Source organism: Pteropus medius, unplaced genomic scaffold (genome assembly GCF_902729225.1).
Source record: "Pteropus medius unplaced genomic scaffold, Ma_sr-lr_union100, whole genome shotgun sequence".
In the NCBI taxonomy this organism is placed as follows: Eukaryota; Metazoa; Chordata; class Mammalia; order Chiroptera; family Pteropodidae; genus Pteropus; species Pteropus medius.
This window is the reverse complement of record NW_024344240.1, coordinates 19678922-19697908: the sequence shown is the minus strand read 5'-3', so window position 1 is coordinate 19697908 and position 18987 is coordinate 19678922. Positions and strand designations below refer to the sequence as shown.

General features: G+C 39.1%; 1 protein-coding gene and 1 pseudogene across 1 annotated transcript in view; one reads left to right on the top strand and one right to left on the bottom strand.

Moving 5' to 3' along the window:
• The window catches only part of CRADD (CARD and death domain containing adaptor protein), a 150258-nt gene that overhangs the window by 115744 nt on the left and 15527 nt on the right, over window positions 1–18987 (bottom strand). The gene's annotated exons all lie outside the window — the stretch shown is intronic.
• Window positions 11254–11382, top strand: LOC120607607 (uncharacterized; annotated as a pseudogene).

Sequence of the window (18987 nt, the reverse complement as noted above, 5' to 3'; positions counted from 1 at the left end):
TTACATTTATTGTCCCAAATAAATAATGCATGGTCTCAAATAACAAGCCCAATGAAGTTGAGAGTCATAAAGTAGCTAATGTATTTATTTATTGCCAGTTCGAAAACATTAACCAGAAAAACAACTAGAACTACTGACTTTACATTCAGATTCACTCAGTAGGAGGATCAAAGGTCTGGGAGTCAGCCCTGGGTTTGAATAACAGCACCATGATGTATTAGCTTTGAGACCTTGGAAAAGTTCATCCCTCTGGGCTTCCTTCTCTGCAAAATGAGGAAAATACCTACCCCGTAGGGAGAGGTTTTTGAGTTAAGAGAAATAGGTATTTACAAAGCTCAACAATGAATAAGACAGAAGAGGCACTGCACAGCTAGTTTTCTATGCAAATTATTTGCACACTATATGGTGAAAAAAATGCTCCCAGCTTCTCGACCTACAAGGGACCCTTACTGTTTAATATATTAAATTCTTTCCATTAACAACACACCAACCTCATTTTGCATTACAATACTCCACAAGTCAATTCTCCTCCAGCAAAATTTTAATTTCTTATGTATTTCCCAAAGTAGTTCACAAGGAATTTGCAAGGGAGGAGTGGGGCAGGATACAGTGTGGTAGGGGCCTTGAGTCTCTAAAAGTAGTAGTGGCATTTGGTTCAATCAATAATATTGACCTTTCAAAATCTAATCAATCAATAATATTTTTTTCTTCAAAACAGAATAGTTTGAGAACATGCAATTGCAAATCTAAGGAGCATGTGCAGCAGCTGATGACAACCAGAAACTCAGCAGGACATTGCCAGTAATGCTCCACTGGTCAAAACAGAGAAACACAGGGAACACTGATAGGTAAATACAACATGCTAATGGAGAGATGAATATAAAAAAATAAGTCTGTTCCTCACCAGATACATGTTACATTCATCTACTCAAAATTCCTTCGTAGTAAAACAAATGTCCAAACCTATGATAAAAAGATGCAAGATAGTAGGAATTACATTCAATGTGCCTTATCATTTGGGGACAATGTGCCTTCCTTGCTAATGAAGTTGGAGAGGTAAAAGAGGGCAAAGTAGGGCAAAGTCTTACTCCTACCCTACAAGTAATTTATATAAGAATCAAAGACATGAACTTCTCTGGTCCTCAGTTTTCTCATCTCTAGGCGATAATCAGCAGTAGCAGCTAAAATCACTTGGTGAATTTTTTTTAATGAAAGGAGGAGATTGGATGGTATTCTCTCTTGACTCAAAGCACTTCAATTTGATTTGGGAGTAGTGCCTTCAGTCACACTTTAGACTACCTGTGGCAGACCCTGTTCTTTGGGCTAAGAACCTAAAACACAACCACTATTCCCAACCTCTTTCTCCCGTACTGTCTCCATTCTAGAGACCAGAAGAGCAAACTTTCACTTTGCAGCCTCCTTTGCGGCAAAGAATGGCCCTGTGGCAGTTCTGACCAATGAAACAAAGGAGCGGGTGTACTGAGGAATTCTGGGAAGACTATTGCTTTTCCTAATAAAAGGGACAGTCTCTTTCCCTTTATCTTCCAGCCTTCCGAATGCAGCCATCTTGCTACCACAAGAAACAGAGACATTCACCCTGATGCCTTTGAGCCAATAAACCAAAGTCAGAATCAGTTGACCTTCAGATTTGTTATATGCTTAAAATACTTCTCTACTTACTTTCCCATTGTCAGTTTGTTTTTGTGTATTTTTGTTTGTTTTCTCCACTTGTTGCCAAGCACATTCCTGATACACTGTTCACCAGATTCACTAGGTTTAGAGAACCAAACATCTTTCTGAAACCAAGAACACAAAGCTCTTCAACTAAAAAAATATTCATATGGAAGTTTAAAGGAAAAGAATACAAAGGGTAAAATAAGCTTCAGAATTCATTTATTTCATGTTCTCTAAAATCAGCTCTCTGCATGTTTTCATCTCAGGATGACAATCTCAAGATTGAAAGGGCAATTAACTTTAAACACCTGAACTCTCTCTAAATAACCCAGAGGCAGATATCTAGCCTCTGCTTGAAATATGTATAATGACAAGGAATTTGTAACTACTTCTAGAAGGAGCCCATAACATCTTTAGACAACTATGTTAGAAAGGTCTTTCTTATATTAACCTGACATTTCTATTTGTCTTCCTCTACCTTCTGAGAAATACAGAACATAGAATCTTTTTTTATGAATGAGAGTCATTCGAATGGTTGAAAGCAGTCATCGTATCATCTCACCTGCACAGTTATGGTCACCAATTTTTCCAACCTCTCCTTCTGAGAGAGGCAACAGATTCTAATGCTACACCACCCAGTAATGCAAGCCAAATATGCCACTTCAAATTTCTTAGTGGCCTAGTGGTCAATTTTTCAGAAAAAGGTGAAATTAACTTTAATAATATATTTTATGTAACCTAATACGTAAAAAAATATTGATATGTCCTGAAGTAAAAAATGCACAGTGGATTTCAAAGATTTAGTACAAAAAAATGTAAAATATCTCATCATTATTTTCTTTTGAGTGTCTGTTAAACTACATATAGCACAGGCCTAATGGAAGGACAGGTGGACAATAGGTAGTGTTTGGTTAATCAAATAAATTGAGAAAATATCATAGCTTCGAGTTTCTCTATCTAGAGTACTGCACAGATCTCTTTTAAAGGAGTGCAAGGGGGAATTGTATCTCATGCACCTCCGAGACTATGCCCTTGAATTTCCAGGGGTCAATGTTCCCCAACTGAGAAACTGTCTTCAAAAGTAGCTTTTTTGTTTAGCTTATCTTTGAAATAAAAACATATAAAAAATATTCTATATTGTATAGAATTTGAGGAGCTCTAAGATCCCAGTTTGAAACTGTCAGAGCAGAATCAGGAGGTCTTTATTCTTCCCGATTCTGTCACCAGGCCTCTTTTCTCTAAGGGTGCCCCACTTTCCCATTAAACAACACTGTTCTAAGCATTCACAAACCATCCTTTCAATAATCCATTCTAGAACTCTGCCCACATGTAGCATAAAGCTCCCTCCCAGTCTACAGTTTTTGAACCCATATTCCTCACTACAGAAAATCAGGATTGCATTTACCTACTCCATAGTTCCAACATTTTTCTACTCTTCAAAATTCCATAAAAATAAAACAAAAATAAATGATTCCCAAGTTTTTCAGGATCCTGAAACAGAATTCTTCTGGATCAAAAATCTTAAACTCATTTTGAGCAACTAAAGAATCTCATACAATCTATTCAACTTTCTCAAGATTTAATTTCATGTTACCAATGATTTTTCTGGCCTGTTCAGAATGAGCATTCCTGCCTTTCATTTACTCATTTTAAAAGTACTTGTTGAGGATCTACTATATATCCCAACACAATGGGAATACAGGTGAGACATGAACAAGACAAGCAAAGGCAGTCCGTGCTTGCAAAGAGCACTCTAGTGATGGATGAAAAATAACAAACAAGCAAATAAATAAGCAGGACAATTTCATGTAATAAAGAGAGATAATAATATGGCTAACATTTGAGAGTATATCATACAGCAGATACCCTTCTAAATATTAATTAATTTAATCCTCATAACAACTCTATGAAGTATATACTATTATTATCAACTGCATTTTATACATAAGAAAATTGAGAAACAGAGTTCAGGGCTAGAAAAACAGAACAGAGAAACTGTATGAGAGAGTGCCTGGTATACTACTGTAGTCTGGGAGGTCAAGAAAGGTCTCTCTGAAGTCATATGGGCTAGACCTTGAATGAGAGCCAGACACACAGAGATCTAGGGTGAGGGAATAGCAAGTACAAAGGCCCTAAGATGGGATGGACCTGGCAAGATGAACCTGGGGAGCTCCAGAAACAGGAAAAAAAATGTGGCTGAAGCCTAAGGAGAGACAACAGTGGCAAGTGAAGTTGTAGAGGTGAGAGCAGGAGCCAATTTATGATAAGGACTCCGTATTTTATTACAAGTACAATGGAAATCCATTCGAGTATTTTAAGCTGGAGAATGACATTTTTAAAAAGATCCCGTTGGTTGCTATGGGGACATGAATGGTAGAAGGCAGGAACAGAATCAGAGAAACCAGCCAGGACAGAGCACATGGAAGTCAAATAGCAGCTAAGCAGTTTCAGCTTCCCTGTGCCCTCTGCTAACACTATAATACCAGCCCAAAGCAACAGGCTATTTCCTTCGCTTCTTGGCCTGTGCTTACCTGCCCTGCTGATGGGGTCATTTGCTCTAGGCTACACTGAGACCAGAGAAGAGTCCAGGACCACTCTTTAGATCTTTTGGCTTCTGATTCCAACCTCCACTCAAACAAGGGGCACACATACAAACAATTTAAGGGCAAGGAAAGCAGAAAACAGAAAACACAGGCAACAGTCAGTGGTCATTTTCAGCTGCTATTCAGTTAAACCCAAAATGTACACAGTACTTCTCTCTCTATAAACAATTCACAATTCAAAACCAAAGGGTTCAAATAATACTTGAAGTCCTGGGAGTTAACTAATAATGCTTTAATGCTCATTGAAAAGATAATACTAATGAATACCTAAGCATGCTGAGGTAGACTGTCTGCAAACATTGCCACTGATAATTCCTCCCATCCATATATGTACCTGCTACCCATCGCATCAAGATGTGGAGTTTACTTCTCCTCCCTTTGAATATGGCCTGGGGCCTTGTGACTCTCTCTGACTCACAAAATGTAGTAGAAGTTATGCTGTGGCAGTTAGAGATCTAGGCCTCAATAGAAGTGGCAGATTCCATATTCATACACTTAGAACCAAGCCACCGTACTACAAAAGAGACTAGTCTAGATACTGGAGAAAATGAGGCTTTATGGAAGAGAACAAAGGTGCTCCAGCCTGCAGACAACATGAAACATGTGAGCGAAGCTTTTTTGGACATTCTCGTTCCAGCCAAGCTCTGAAACTAAAAGCATCTGCCATATTAGTGACACTAGTCAACACCACATGGAACAGAAGAATCACTCAGCTGATCCTAGTCAACCCACAAAATTGTGAGAAACAATAAACTGTTATTGTTTTAAACCACTAAATTTTGGGATAGTGTGATATGCAGCAATAGATAAATTAAAATGTGTGAGTTGTTGATTCTACAGTCCCTTTGTAAATCATGAATGCAATCAGATGGAAGCTAAACATTAAATCAATCAGAAATATCCACTGATAAAGATACTTCATTACTGTTTAGTGTCTTTGGGAATTTAGCACTGCATTTTCTGATCTCTAGGCATATGTATTTGTTTTACATTAGAAACTAAAGTACTCTGATTTCTCATATTCGATTAAATTTAACACATTTTTAGTAAGAATCTCTTATTTGCTATATGGGTAAATAAAAGATGAACTAGACCCAGGCTCTACCTTCTAAGAATGTATATTCAAGGGAAAGAAATACATGTACACAAATACTTCTAGTTGAAGAAGAATGTGCTTAAATGATAATCAAATCACATCGACGTTAAGTACAATAGAGGAAAGCGATCATTCACGTGGAATTTCAATAGGTCAAGATAAAAAGTAGAATATTCCACATAGAAATATGAACAAGAACAAAGACAAAGAAATGATAAAGTACAGAGTATTTTTCCGGAATGGCAAGTTCTCTAAAACTGAAACCAGGCATGACCCAGCTATTCCGGTCCAAATGAACCACTCTCTGCACACGGAGCTACGGAGAGGGTGGTTTGAAGTACCAAAGTTGTAAAACAAGAACCCTGATGTCAGGATGTTGACACAGATAACCTATGAATATATCATGTATACTTTTCTTCTCTTTCACTCAACCTTGCAGGGAGCCAGCAATATCATCTGTTCTCCATGTTGCCACATCCTTCCCTTGTTTCAAGGTTCTACATTCACTTACTCATTTATTCATTCAACAATCTTTTATTCAACATCAGCTATTTGCCAGACACTGTTCTAGATGGTGAGGATACAACAGTGAATAAGGCAGATAACAGCTCTGCCTTTGTGGAGATAAAAAATGATGAAAGGTAGGAATTAGATTAGGTGGATAGTCAGAGAAGGCTTGAGGAGGGCACATTTGACCAGAGAGCTACTGAAATGAAAAAGCATGGGGATATCTGGGGAAAGAGTATTCCAGGCAGAGGAAAGAGCACGTGCAAAGATCCTAAAATGCCTGCATGTTCAAAGAAGGAAGCCAGTAATGAGGAAAAGGAGGTAGAAAAGGAGATCAGTGAGGAAGTGGGGATCCAGGTCACACAGGGATTTGTAAGTAATGGCCAACACTTTGGATTTTATGTTTTCAGTGTGATGAGAAGACTATTTCCTTATATACTTTCTCATCCCCCAACCTAGCCCCAACATCCTCTACTGATCACTTCTTCTTGTGCACATATCACCCATACTTTTATTTGCCACCCAGTCTACATTCCATAAATTTCTATTAATCTCATGCATCAGTCTTATTTTCTCAACTATGCCTCAAGATAGAGCAAGAATTCTGTCATATTCTCCTCTGCATTCCCAGGGCCTGGCACCTAAGTGGTGCTTGATAAATCTTTTTGGAAGGTGATAACGATGATGTAATCCCTTCAAGTCCTTTCCAGATGTAAGATCTATAATTCCTTTGAACTCTTTTGACAAATTAGCTTGCACAATGACTCAGAGGACTGACATCTTCCTAGATATTTTGAGATTACAGTCATGTCACTTTTAGAATTCTCATCCATCAAATGTTTAGAATGAATTACATCAGAGTTTTCGTTCAAATGAAGCCTATGCCACTTGGAATGCAGTCCCCTTACATGAAACTATTCATTAGTATCTGTACTTTAAGCCACTTGAACCTTGGGAGAGGCATAAAGTGCTATTAAATAAATGCTATTCTGGTGTGATCCCACTGCCAACCATTAAAGATGGTCTCAAATTCTTTTCTGCTTCTCCCAATGGAAGGTGGAAGATAACATCTCCCCCCGAGTCTGGGTTAATCATGGTGACCTACTTAAGAAGTAGGATTCTGGGACTTAGGGGTTTTATCATAAGAAGCCTTAAACCTTAAAGTTTCTATCCATACCTTTTTGGAAGCCTCCTTCTAGATACCTAGCTGCCATGCTGGGAATAAGGGAAGCACATGGAGAGAGCACCTGTCAGTGTTCAGACCAGCAGCTCCAGTTGAGCACCTTGCCAAGGGCCAGTATCAACTATCAGCCATCTCAGCCCAGGAACCAGACATGAGTGAAGAAGCCAGCTTAGAAGTAAATCCTCTAGCCCCAACTGCCTCTGCCGATACAATGTACATCAAAGACAAACCACCTATCTGAGCCCTTCCTGAAATCCTAACCAACAAAATCATGAGTAAAATAAAACAGTTGTTTTAATCTGTCAAGGTATAGGGTACTTTGCCACATAGGAAGAGATTTTTTATTTATTTATTTTTTAATTTTCAAGTAACATCTGAACCGACTAGAGTGCCTCTCCCCTAATCATTTATAAAAGTGAAAGATACACAAGGTCCAAAGTTTCTCTTATGTCCAGTGACAGCTCTGCCCAGAGATTTGATTCATAGGGAATGAGGAAGACAGAAAGGTAACTTTGAATAAATACCCTAAATCAATCTTACTAATAAAATTGAAAGGCCAACAAAAGTTTCCTGAAATTTATCCAATGCAAAAGCCATAGCACCCATTTGGATCATACGGGTGACAGAATTATGGTACTGGGCAAATTACTCATATTTTCACTCAGTCACCCTGCAGGCAAGAAACCAATTTATTACATTACTTAAAAAAAACGTGAGTGTTACTTAAAACAAATGAAATATACAATTCTATCATAAAGACAAAAAGATCCAACTAAAAAATGATTGCTTGCATCAGCAGGAATTTCTGAAATTATTCTCAGTTGGATGCAATCAGAATGGAAACACTCAACTGTAAATCATCCTCTCCTTTTGAACATTGTTCTGTTTGTACAAAGAAGCTCTATTATGAAAACAAAAACTCCCCAAAACAGGCAGGCATTTTTACCCACATCAGTACAAATATTACTTATCCCCAACAACAGTCGTGTCAGACCCTGTAAGTGAGAGGCTTCTGGGAAAGCAGCCTGCTCATTTTATACCCTTGCTACTCTCCCTCTCTCCGGAGCCCTACCTTCTTCAAGTCATGCTGGCTCTCTAAAAGAATACAGAACCATTAAGTGGGCCCAAGGGGTTGAGAAAGGGTAACATAAAAAGAACAAATTTTGGTAGTAAATGCTTTGGATCATCTTTTTTTCATATAAACTACTACTCGAAGTATGTCTAATCATATTCTATCATTCACATTTTTTGTAATATGCATTCACCCTCACCATTGGCATACCATTTTTAAAAATCAACAACAAAAAAATAACTTCTTAAGAAAACACCCTAAAAGCTCGGGGCATAGCACTGTGAAAAATGACAAAATGCGTTTAAGGAAAAATATCTTCCAGCTTTATGAGTCCATATTTGCTTGAAAATTAACTCATTAGCAATTATAAAAATGAAATCATAAAAGGAACCAAAATGTCAACATTTACATCACTGGAAGCCATATGGGTACACGTAATTTTCAAAAGAGAACTCTGGAATTCATTTAGAGAAGAGAAAATGTATTAACCTCTAATGAGAATACTGAATGAAAGATTAACCTTTTCTTTCACACAGAAACCATTCCTTAAGTAGCGGTAAATCATTAAATCAGCAAAACCCATATTTAAAAACATATGAACTTATATTCATACACTACATCACATTTCTAAAACTGCTTAAAAGGCACAGCAGCTGGTAACACCATCAAAAGTAAATATAATGACATTTTGGTTATGTGTCTCTGACGATCGGTAAAATGAAGTTAACAGGAATTTAAAAAAACGAAGCAGAAGACATAAATTGTGTTCCTTTCCTTTAAGTGAGAACATTAGCAGCTCCATGTCTTCCAGATCTGGGAGTCATTATTATATGTTAAGTTCAAATTCAAAAGAAAAGGAATGCATTTAGGATAATAATGAAAGCTAGTTTGGCTAAGTGTCAAACCATATGATACTGTTTCTTGTATCTTCTGTATGACCAAGAAAGTCAAACCCTGCTCAATGATCTCTAACACAAAAGCATAGTTAATGGGGAAAATGTATGTATTTCAAATTAACCTCTTCAAAATCACTATAATGGTCTGTCATGTTCAGGCAGACAGGAGACTGTTACCAGATTTCAGAGGACTTACCTTTCATATCTGAAATGTTCCTGACTCAGAAAAAGGCCTTTTATTAATACATAATTACATGAAAGGGAACCTGTACTATGTAGGAATTTAATCATAATGTTCTCCTGAGAGCCCCAAATATGGAAAGAGTTTAATAATTTTAAACATCAAATTATTCATTTAATCAGGTAATTTTGTCAATTTCAAGAACCGTTGCAATTATCTGGTCCATTAACGCATCTACTCAATAATTAGTGATGAGATTCATATAGGGCAGACACTGTCTTAGATTCCAAGGATGCAGGATGAACCAGGCAGTTAGGGCAGCCCTACTTCTCAAGTTTAAGGAGGGTAACTGTCTTGTCAAGTAACGATCAAGTCCAGTCAAGTGCAGAGGATAGTTTCAGATAGTGTCAAATGCTGCAGAGGAAATAAAACAGGATAGTATGATAGAAAGTAACTTGGAAGGTATCTAATTTGGACTGATTGGGCAGGCCTCACTAAAGAGGCCTGACACTTAAATTACCAGAAGGAGCTAATTATAGAACAAACACCAGTCAAGGGAACAGCTATAACGCAGACCACAAGGTAGGAACTAACCTGGCTGGGTAGAGAGACAAGGAAGGCCTATGTGGCTGGAACAGTGAGTGGGGAGAATGGTAAACATGACTGGAGCAACAGCGAAGCTTTTGGATCACAAGGCCTGGAGGGCTCTAGTGAGGGTTTCTGATTTTTTATTCTCAGTGCAATGGGAAGCCATCAGAGGAGGGTTTGAGTAGAGGAAATAACAACCTGGTTTGTACTTTTAAACCCTGGTTCTGGCCGCTGTGTGGAAAATGGATTGTAGAGGGAGTACTTGTAGAGGCTATTGCAGTAATCCTGGCAAGGGATGGAGAAAAGTAGACAAATTTGGAGAATATTTTAGGAGGCTTGCTAATAGAACAGGCGTTGGGGAGGAGAGTTGGTGCAGCAAAAGATGAAAGCAAGGATGATTCTTAGGTTTTGGGCTGGAACAAGGGGAGATCAAGATTTCTGCATGATTTAGTACCCACATGTTCTCTTCAATTGGAGAACTAGAATTACAATCTGACCTTCTACTTACTAATCCAGAAGTCTTTTAATTACAAGTATTAAATTGAGATTTCCAGAATAAATAATTTGCAGTTTTGCTATTTTGCTGTTACTATTTATTCATATAAAGGCTCAATATAATTTCAAGATCAGTATGCATTAAAAATCAAAGCATATACAAATATACACGATAGGATTTCATATAACTACACACATACACATACACGCACACACAGATCACATGTAAAAAATATCTCAATAAGGTCTTGAGTTAACAGTATTGTATCAAGGTCAATTTCCTGGTTTTGACAAGGTACTATGGTTATGTCAGATATTATCATTGAGGGGAGCTAAGTAAAGGATAACTGAGAACTCTCTGTACTATTTTTTTAACTTCTTGTCTTAAGTTATTGGAAAGTAAAAAGTTATTTAAAAATAAAATAATTTGGCCATGGACACAGAACCAGTGGGGAATAGACACTATTTGAGCTTAGATCAACCAATTTCAAGTTCTTTTGACTATACCACAATTTTTATTCAAATGTTCTTTAAATTAAAAGGACTTCAAAAATAAAATCATCCTTTAACGAATAAAGAGAATCTATGTTTTCATCCCTTTTGAAGGTAGTAAGAATCTTTGGCTGGATTCACTTTTCCTGTCCTAAAGAACACAGCATGCAGTCAGCAGCAACCTTAGAGCCCAAATCTGCATTTGGCTGGCTCTGGGAATCTATAGTAGGTGTGAAACACTGTTCTAAAACAATTAAAATGTCTAAGCTTTCATTTTCTGAGTGGATTAAATAAAACAATGTAAATGATTTAAACCATTTGTGAAATGAATCAGAAAAGAGTTTACCAAATCTGAGTAGCCCAGAGTACAAAAAGCAGTGGTCTCAAGGGGGCAGATTTTACCCTATTTATCCAGGGCCAGTGCTCTCATGGCCCTGCAAAGAACTGTCAATAATGCCAAAAGACCGTCTACGGCCATGCCACCTGACGTGCCACCTGACGTGCCCGATCTCGTCTGATCTTGGAAGCTAAGCAGGGTCGGGCCTTGTTAGTACTTGGATAGGAGACCACCTAGGAATACCAGGTGCTGTAGGCGTTAAAAAAAAGGAGAAAGAAATAAAGAAAGAAAGAAGAAGAATGCCAAAAGACCGACAGCTACATTCCCATGTATGGCCTACATAGCATCTATAAGGTGCACTTGCCTGAGTTTTGGGTTTTTTGGTTTGCTTGGGTGGGAGTTCAGAACAAGCCACTCCAAGATGTCCCTCAGTGGTATGCAGATTATTTTGAGCTAAAGGCAATTTTGGCTTCAGGCTCAAAAGAAACTTCAGCCCCTCCTCCCTTTAACTACCTAGAAGAACTTGAATTAGGGGCCTTGACCATAATAAGCTATTATCATAGATAACTTCTTCTGTCCTGTCTATAGGGCAGAGTAAACTTCTGTTTACTAATCCGCTGCTCTTCTTATCCTCCTGCAAAGACCCTTGGAAGCCCCCAAGGTGCATCACCTCATTCCTAGCTCAGGATGTCTTATACTCTCTTTCTATCTCTGAACCTCTCCTGCTTGTGGGGTCCAACTCGCTCATGTATGCGGGGTTCCCATACATATGTGTGTATTAAATTTGGTTACTTTCTCTTGCTAATCTGTCTCCAGTCTATTTGATTATTAGACTAGCCAGAAGAAACTTAAGGGTAGAGGAAAGTTTGCTCCTCCCCCACAATTGTTTGTTTTGTAAGGTGCAGAGGAGGGGTAGAAGGCAGGAGAGATACAGATTCCCAGCAGGGGACTGTGTGAACAAGGCACTAGAAGCCTGGCAGCAAGAAGACCCCAAAAAGGAGGCAAAGAACAGGTTGGCATATTTCCCTCTCTCAAGAGAAGCTGCAGAGTTGAGTGTCTTCATGTCATGCAGAGCCACGGCCAAACACCACCTGGAACACAGGATTCTTGGTCCCCCCAACATGTCCATCACTAGCAGGCCTAGCAGCAGCAGCAACCTGAAGTCAATTTAGGATGGCTTTTCCTAGTTAAGAGGAGAAATGGAATGAAAGTATCTCAACTAAAATCTGGGGAATTCTGGAAGATATGGGAGTTACTGAAGTCAGCCCTAAAAATAGGAGTTGGAGTGATGTTTTTCTCTCTCCCTAGGCCACTTTCCTCACACCCAAGGCTTACTCCCCTACCTATCAAGCCCAAATCCAGTATCTAAACATCAAGATCATCCATCAGCTCATTTTTTCCTTCTCTTACCCTACTCGCTCACATGCTCGCTCTCTCTCTCTCTCTCTCTCTCTCTCTCTCCCCTCTCTTTTAAAAACATCAATTCTTCATTTAAGCTAAACGATCTATTTGCTGTCCTTCCCCTCATGGAATCCACTCATTCAAGAACCTACTTTGTAAAAGGCAGGTACATAATCCAGAAAACAAAATGACATTGATGAGAATACTGACAACAGGAGGAGGAGCCACATTTAGCCAATTTCCATACTGGGTTTAATGATCCAGCAAGGTGTCCTGAGAAGATGTTTAGGAGGAAGTACACAGCATTCACTCAGTCTGGACCCGCCTCTTCCCTAGTAATAAATGACTACCTTCCTCAAAAACTCAATCTCTGTAGAGGCACTCCCTGCTTTACCCACCTCCCCATCAAGATCACTCCTTCATGCAGCACGCTCTGCGGGAACTCCATTCTCTGGTATTTCTTTGTAGACTGCTGTTAAATGTTCAAAACGTCACATGCATGTCACCCCTCTCCTGCCTTATAGACTACAAACTCCTTGAAGGACAAGGAGTCTGCTATTTCTGATGTAATCCTTTTGATGCCTTTTAGAACCCACAACATGTGGTGAGCACTCAAAATGTATTGTTAATATAATGCCCGAGGGGATTGAGAAACTTAATACAGACACATCTCTGAATAATAGAGAGAGCACAATGACTATATTGGGGAATGGGAAGAAATTCTTCTCCTTCTTTGGCAATACTTGTCAGAAGGTTTGAGTTTCAATAATAAATGATTTCCCTCAAAGGAGGTGAAAACAAAGACAAGATGAGGGTTGTAAAATCACATACAAAATACTTAATGATGGGAACAAAAAGCAAATGTTCATGACTGCAAACCTTGCTTAACTTTTTTTGTGGTCAGTACTCAAATGCTAACATTATCTCATTGCTCCAATACTTAAAAATCTTGAGACTAAACCATGAGTAAGTATACAGAATAAGCTGAAATTAAATCCTCCTGCGAATGTGCAGAGTACAAAGGAGTTTCATCTGTTTGGTTTACCTAATCTTTTTCTCTTATGTACAATTTTAGAAAGGAAAGAAAAGGTTCAATGGCCCTGGTATGACAAATCTCTTCTGGCAAAATTAAATTCAAAAGAAATGGCAAAGATAATGACATATTTTCACAGGAAGTTTGCCCTGAAGAAAGGCCTCTCCAGATTTGCCTCTCAAAACAATTTTAGAACTAAGCATTAGCTTTAATCTAGCACTCTGTTAAGCACCAAGAAAAGATAGGTAAACAAAGCTGATTCCTGTCATGCAAAGCTATTTTCCGGCATTTCTCACTCATAGAAAGAGTGGCCAGACTTTTTCTCTAAAGGGCCATAATAATGAATATTTTTTTTTTAGGCTCCTACAATCTCTGTTGCAACTACTCAACTCTGCCAGTGTTTGGTAGCTAGTCAGACATGAGCGACAGAGGGAACAAAGGAGCAGGGGCCCAGTCCAGAGAATGACCAAAGAACACCCCAACAGTAGGAGAATTCTGGGTAAGCACATGCGTGCTAGGCAAAGAGTTATATAGCAGTCCCCAAGTGTCAATCAAAATGACTTCACTTGCTAATCATCTATGAATGCCTTTGGAACCACCCATCACGGCCCAAATATAATGCAGACATTCTCACTTCTGGGCTCTTTTTGCCCTCTTGTTGTTGTGGTGGTTGTTATTACAGCACTCTGTTACAGCTCTCATCACTGAAACCATGTGCCTCCTTGGGACATGCTTTGTCTTTATGAAATATACCTTTAATAAATTTTTTTAAAATCTCACTGACCTGTGATTCCTCACTGCGTCAATGAAGAAGAACTGAGGAAAAATGCTAACTACACTTCTGCATCGTTAACCTTCCCCCCTCCCCCACCACTGCCCTCACTATTAGGGCAACACCAAACTCCAATTGGCCCCAGCGGTAGCACCAGTACAGTGTGAAAGCAGCCATAGACAACATATAAACAAATAAGCACAGCTATGTTGCAATAAAATTCTACTTACGGACACTAAAATGTAAATTTCATATAATTTTCATGTTATGTAATATTATTCTTCTTTCATTTTGTTTTTGTTTCCACCTTTAAAAAATATAAAAAACATTCTTAGCTCACAGGTCATACAAAAACAGGCAATGGACCAGATTCAACCCACTTGAAATTGGCCATAGTTTGCCAACCCCTGTTTTACATGAAAGGGAAGGTTGCAAGAAAAAGTCAAAATTAGCTTAGAAACTGTCATCTTGTTTCTGAAAGCAGAAGACTATTGGAGAAAGAAAGAAGAAAGGAACAGAAGTTGAATAAAATAGGAAGAAGGGATGCTCGTGAGATAATTAGAAAACTGCAGCTTGAGGGAAGAGAAAAAAAGCAAACGAGGTGAATGCTTGAGGGGGAGAGTGTGTTTAAAAAAGAAGCAGGGGGTCAAGTTTCCAGGGCCTTCGTAGAAAATAAAAGGACAAAAGGGAAATCAGCTAATGACAAGCCCAGGGCTAGGCTATAGATTAAACTGTAAGGAGGTTGAACATCATAAAAATGCAGATTCCTGGTAGAGCGAGACTTTAAGAAGCAAGGCTATTCTGTACACAAAATTATTCGCTTAGCAGGCAGTTCTGGTGTTAGAAGTCTACTGGGGTATGTGCCTATTGAAGAGGGTGATTTTCATTTTGCTTTTGTTTTGTGCAGTGTTCCTGGGACTACCAGTTCAAAGAGGCCAATCTTGAAAGCCTCAAATCTTTAGTCTTGGAATTTCCCTCATCTTTAAAATTATTTGGCCCTGGGCAGAGCTGGGCCTCAAGGCCTCTGACTGCTATACCCACTCCTATACCTAACCTGTACCTCCACAACTGAATTTTCAGCAATAAGGAAGGTAAGAAACACCTTCCCATGTAGGATTTCATTATTACAACAGTTACTAATAATGCTGTTAAAATGGATTAGTTTTAAAATGGACAGACAGGTTAGAAACTGTCTCACACAGTGACCAGAATAAACTCCATTTTACGTTTGAATGGCTAATGGCTGGCATTCAGCAAACACTAAATAGCAACCACTAAGAAATGCAAAAAAATCACTTTAGGGGAGGGTCAAGAACTAAAGAGTTATTAATTGCTGGATATTCAGGAAAAGCTGAAAATAAGATAAAGTTTTAAAAAATAGTAATAATAATGTTATGAGCTGAATTGTGTCACCCAAAAATTCATATGTTGGAGCCCTAACACCCAGTACCTTGGAATATGACTGTATTTGAAGACAGGGTCTTCAAAGAAGTAAATTAAAATGAGGCCATGAAGGTAGCCCTAATCCAATCTCACTAGTGTCCTTATAAAAGGAGGAGATTAGGACACATGGAGAGATACTAGGGACACACACACATGCAGAGGGATGACCATGTGAAAAGGCAGCAGGAGGGTGGCCGTCTGCAAGCCAAGGAGGCCCCAGAAGAAACCAAGTGTAATGACACTTTGATCTTGGACTTCCAACTTCCAGAACTGTGAGAAAATAAATTGCATGATTTAAGCCACCTAGTCTTATTTTATTATTCCATTATATCTTATTATAGCAACCCTAGCAAATGAACACAAATAAATAAGGTGCTTAGAGATTAAGAGAAAGGTGCGGGTTGCAAATAAGGCCACTACAGATTCATTCATTCAACCGACATTAACTGGCCCTACCAGGTATCTGACGATGTGATAGGTTTGGAGTATATAAGGGTAAAAAATTAAGTTCTTGCCCTCAACAAACTCATAGTGTACTTGAGGATAAAATTCTACCATAGTATGAATGTGCCATAACAGAAATATACCTTTGGCGCTTTGGGAACACAGGAATTTCTCGCCAGCCATGATGGGTCACACAAAGCTTCAAGAAAGAGGCAATGCTTGGCCTAAGTGCTTTAAAAAAAGTTTCTCCTGATTATTTGAGTAGGAGAATATATCAGAATATATACTATTAGAGCTGGAGAAAATCAACTGAGGAGGTTTGATGTGAGGGATGAGGTGTTTTGTTTTGGCCACACTGAGTTAAGGTACAGAAGACCAAAGTGACACTACCTAGTTGGGACAGAAATAGAGATTTAGAGCAGTTAGCAATGAGGTGGTCATCAAGCCATGATTTCATCATTGTCTCCCTAAGAAGACTTTTGGGACACTTTTCCTCAATTGCACCCCCTCTCATAAAATTTTAAAACCAGAACATATCTGTTTATATACTGGCACAAAGAAAAATGGTGCCAGTGAGGATAAGAAGGATTCAACGCAACTCTGAAGAGAAGACAAGCATTCGAAAGGTAAGCAGAGTAAAAAGCTGAGAAATAGTAGATGGAAAGGCAGGAGGAAAAACATAACCAAGGAAGGAGGCAACACCAAGAACGCAAGAGACAGTGGCCCCAATGTCAGATGCTGGAAAGACAGCAAGTGGCGATTTGAAAAAGGTCCATGGACTTAACCAAAGGTAACTGACAACCTCTGCAAAAACAGCTGTAAAGGGCAGAAATCACATGATCACAGCTTGAGGAGTGAATCACTGTGTTTTGATGGAAGGACAGTCACGAAATCCCAAGGAAATAAAAGTTGCCTGAGTCATCTTTTGGGATTAAAGGGAGGGGAAGAGTCAGAAGACAGGGTCATAGTTAAAACAAAATCAGAGGGCATGGGGGTAGGCTCTCATTCTGTCCTTCCAATCCTATGGGAGCTGCCTGAACACAGAGAGAAAAGGGAAGAGGTGAGGCAAGCGAGAAAAATGGTAATTATTGACTAACCAATGTTAAAAACACTGCCTATATTTACACAGCATTTTATGTTTTAAAAGATTCATTCAGGTATCATCTCATTTAACCTTAACAACTACACTCAGAGATGAGCAAGAGGCAGCTCTGTTTTATACATAAAGAAATTAAAATTTAGAGGGGAAAAATCCAAAATTATCTGAGGTCACATAGCAGATAAAGGTAGAAGCAGGACTCCATCTTGAGCCTACACTCCTATCTCCAAATGCTTACCCAGCATTTTCATGGAAGGAAATGCCCTGTGGCTGTGGGCTGGGTCTCGGCTTCCTCATCTGGAAAATGAGAACAATGATAATATCTACCTCACACTACTGATAAATGTAAGCACTTAAAGGGGCTGGCTCACAACAGAGCTCAATAAATGTGAGTCATTATTAGCTTAAATTCAATGAGCATAACCTACTCACCAACCATACACCCTATATATCCTGTCTTGGTAAATCTGAATAGCTGCCCAAACTAGAAATCTGGGCATCAGCCCAGAATCTTCCTTCTCCCTCAGCCCATAGCTCAATCAGGCAATGAGTCCTTTTAACTCCGCGCTTCTCGCTCTTATTTTCATGATTGTCTCCCTAAGAAGACTTTTTGGACATTTTCCCCAATTGCATCCCTCCCCGCCCCATAAAATTTTAAAACCAGAATGTATCTGTTTATATACTGTAGCCCTTTGGAAGGCCACAAACTATTGATATAGCTAAGATTTTTTATACCACCCACGCAGAACCAATCTTTTGCCCCAGTGGGGCCACACGTACTAATCCTTCCTCCGAAATCTTTCAGTCCTGTTCCCCTTTTCTCTATTTTTGGTACCTTGTCCTCACAATGTTCCATCTGGATTACTCCAACAACTTCCTAATTGGTCTTCTTGCCCCATTTCGGCCAGCTAGCTCCTCATCCATATGTCACCAAAGTGAGCTCTCCGAATACAAGTCTGTTCACAGCAATCCCTTTCTCAAAATTTGTCAGTTGTGCTCCATTGTCTACTGGACCTTTACAAGGCATTCAAGGCCCCCACTGAGCAGTTCTGGGTCTGAACCCCCAGACTTAGCTGCTACCACCCCATCCGGCTCCATCAGGCACCAGGTACACACAGTGTACAGCCATCACTTCCTTGGCACTTTCTGTTACCTCTGCCTAGAGCGCCCTTCCCGTTTTGCCTTCCTGGTGAACTCCCACTTACCCTTCAACACCCAACACAGAGTATACACATGCTCTTTAAAGCCTTCCCATCTACGACCATGCTACCCTGAACAAGCCCAATCCTGTCTGATCTCGGAAGCTAAGCAGGGTCAGGTCTGGTTAATACTTGGATGGGAGACCACCTAGGAATACCAACTGCTGTGGGCGTAAAAAATAAATTTAAAAAATAAGGGATTGTAAGCTAAGGTCCTTGCAATATATGAGGTCAACCAAGGGTTGCCTCGCCTGAAGTAAATAAATAAATAAATAAATAAATAAATAAATAAATAAATAAAATAATACTTTCCCCATTACTATCTTACCATAGGCCAAGTGGAACCCTGAATGTTCCTTTCTCATATCTCTGTCACACTCTTCAGTTACATCGAATAATAATAAAGACAATAACTAACATCCGGTGAATGTTTAATATATACCAGGCTCTTTCATAAGTACTTTACATGTAT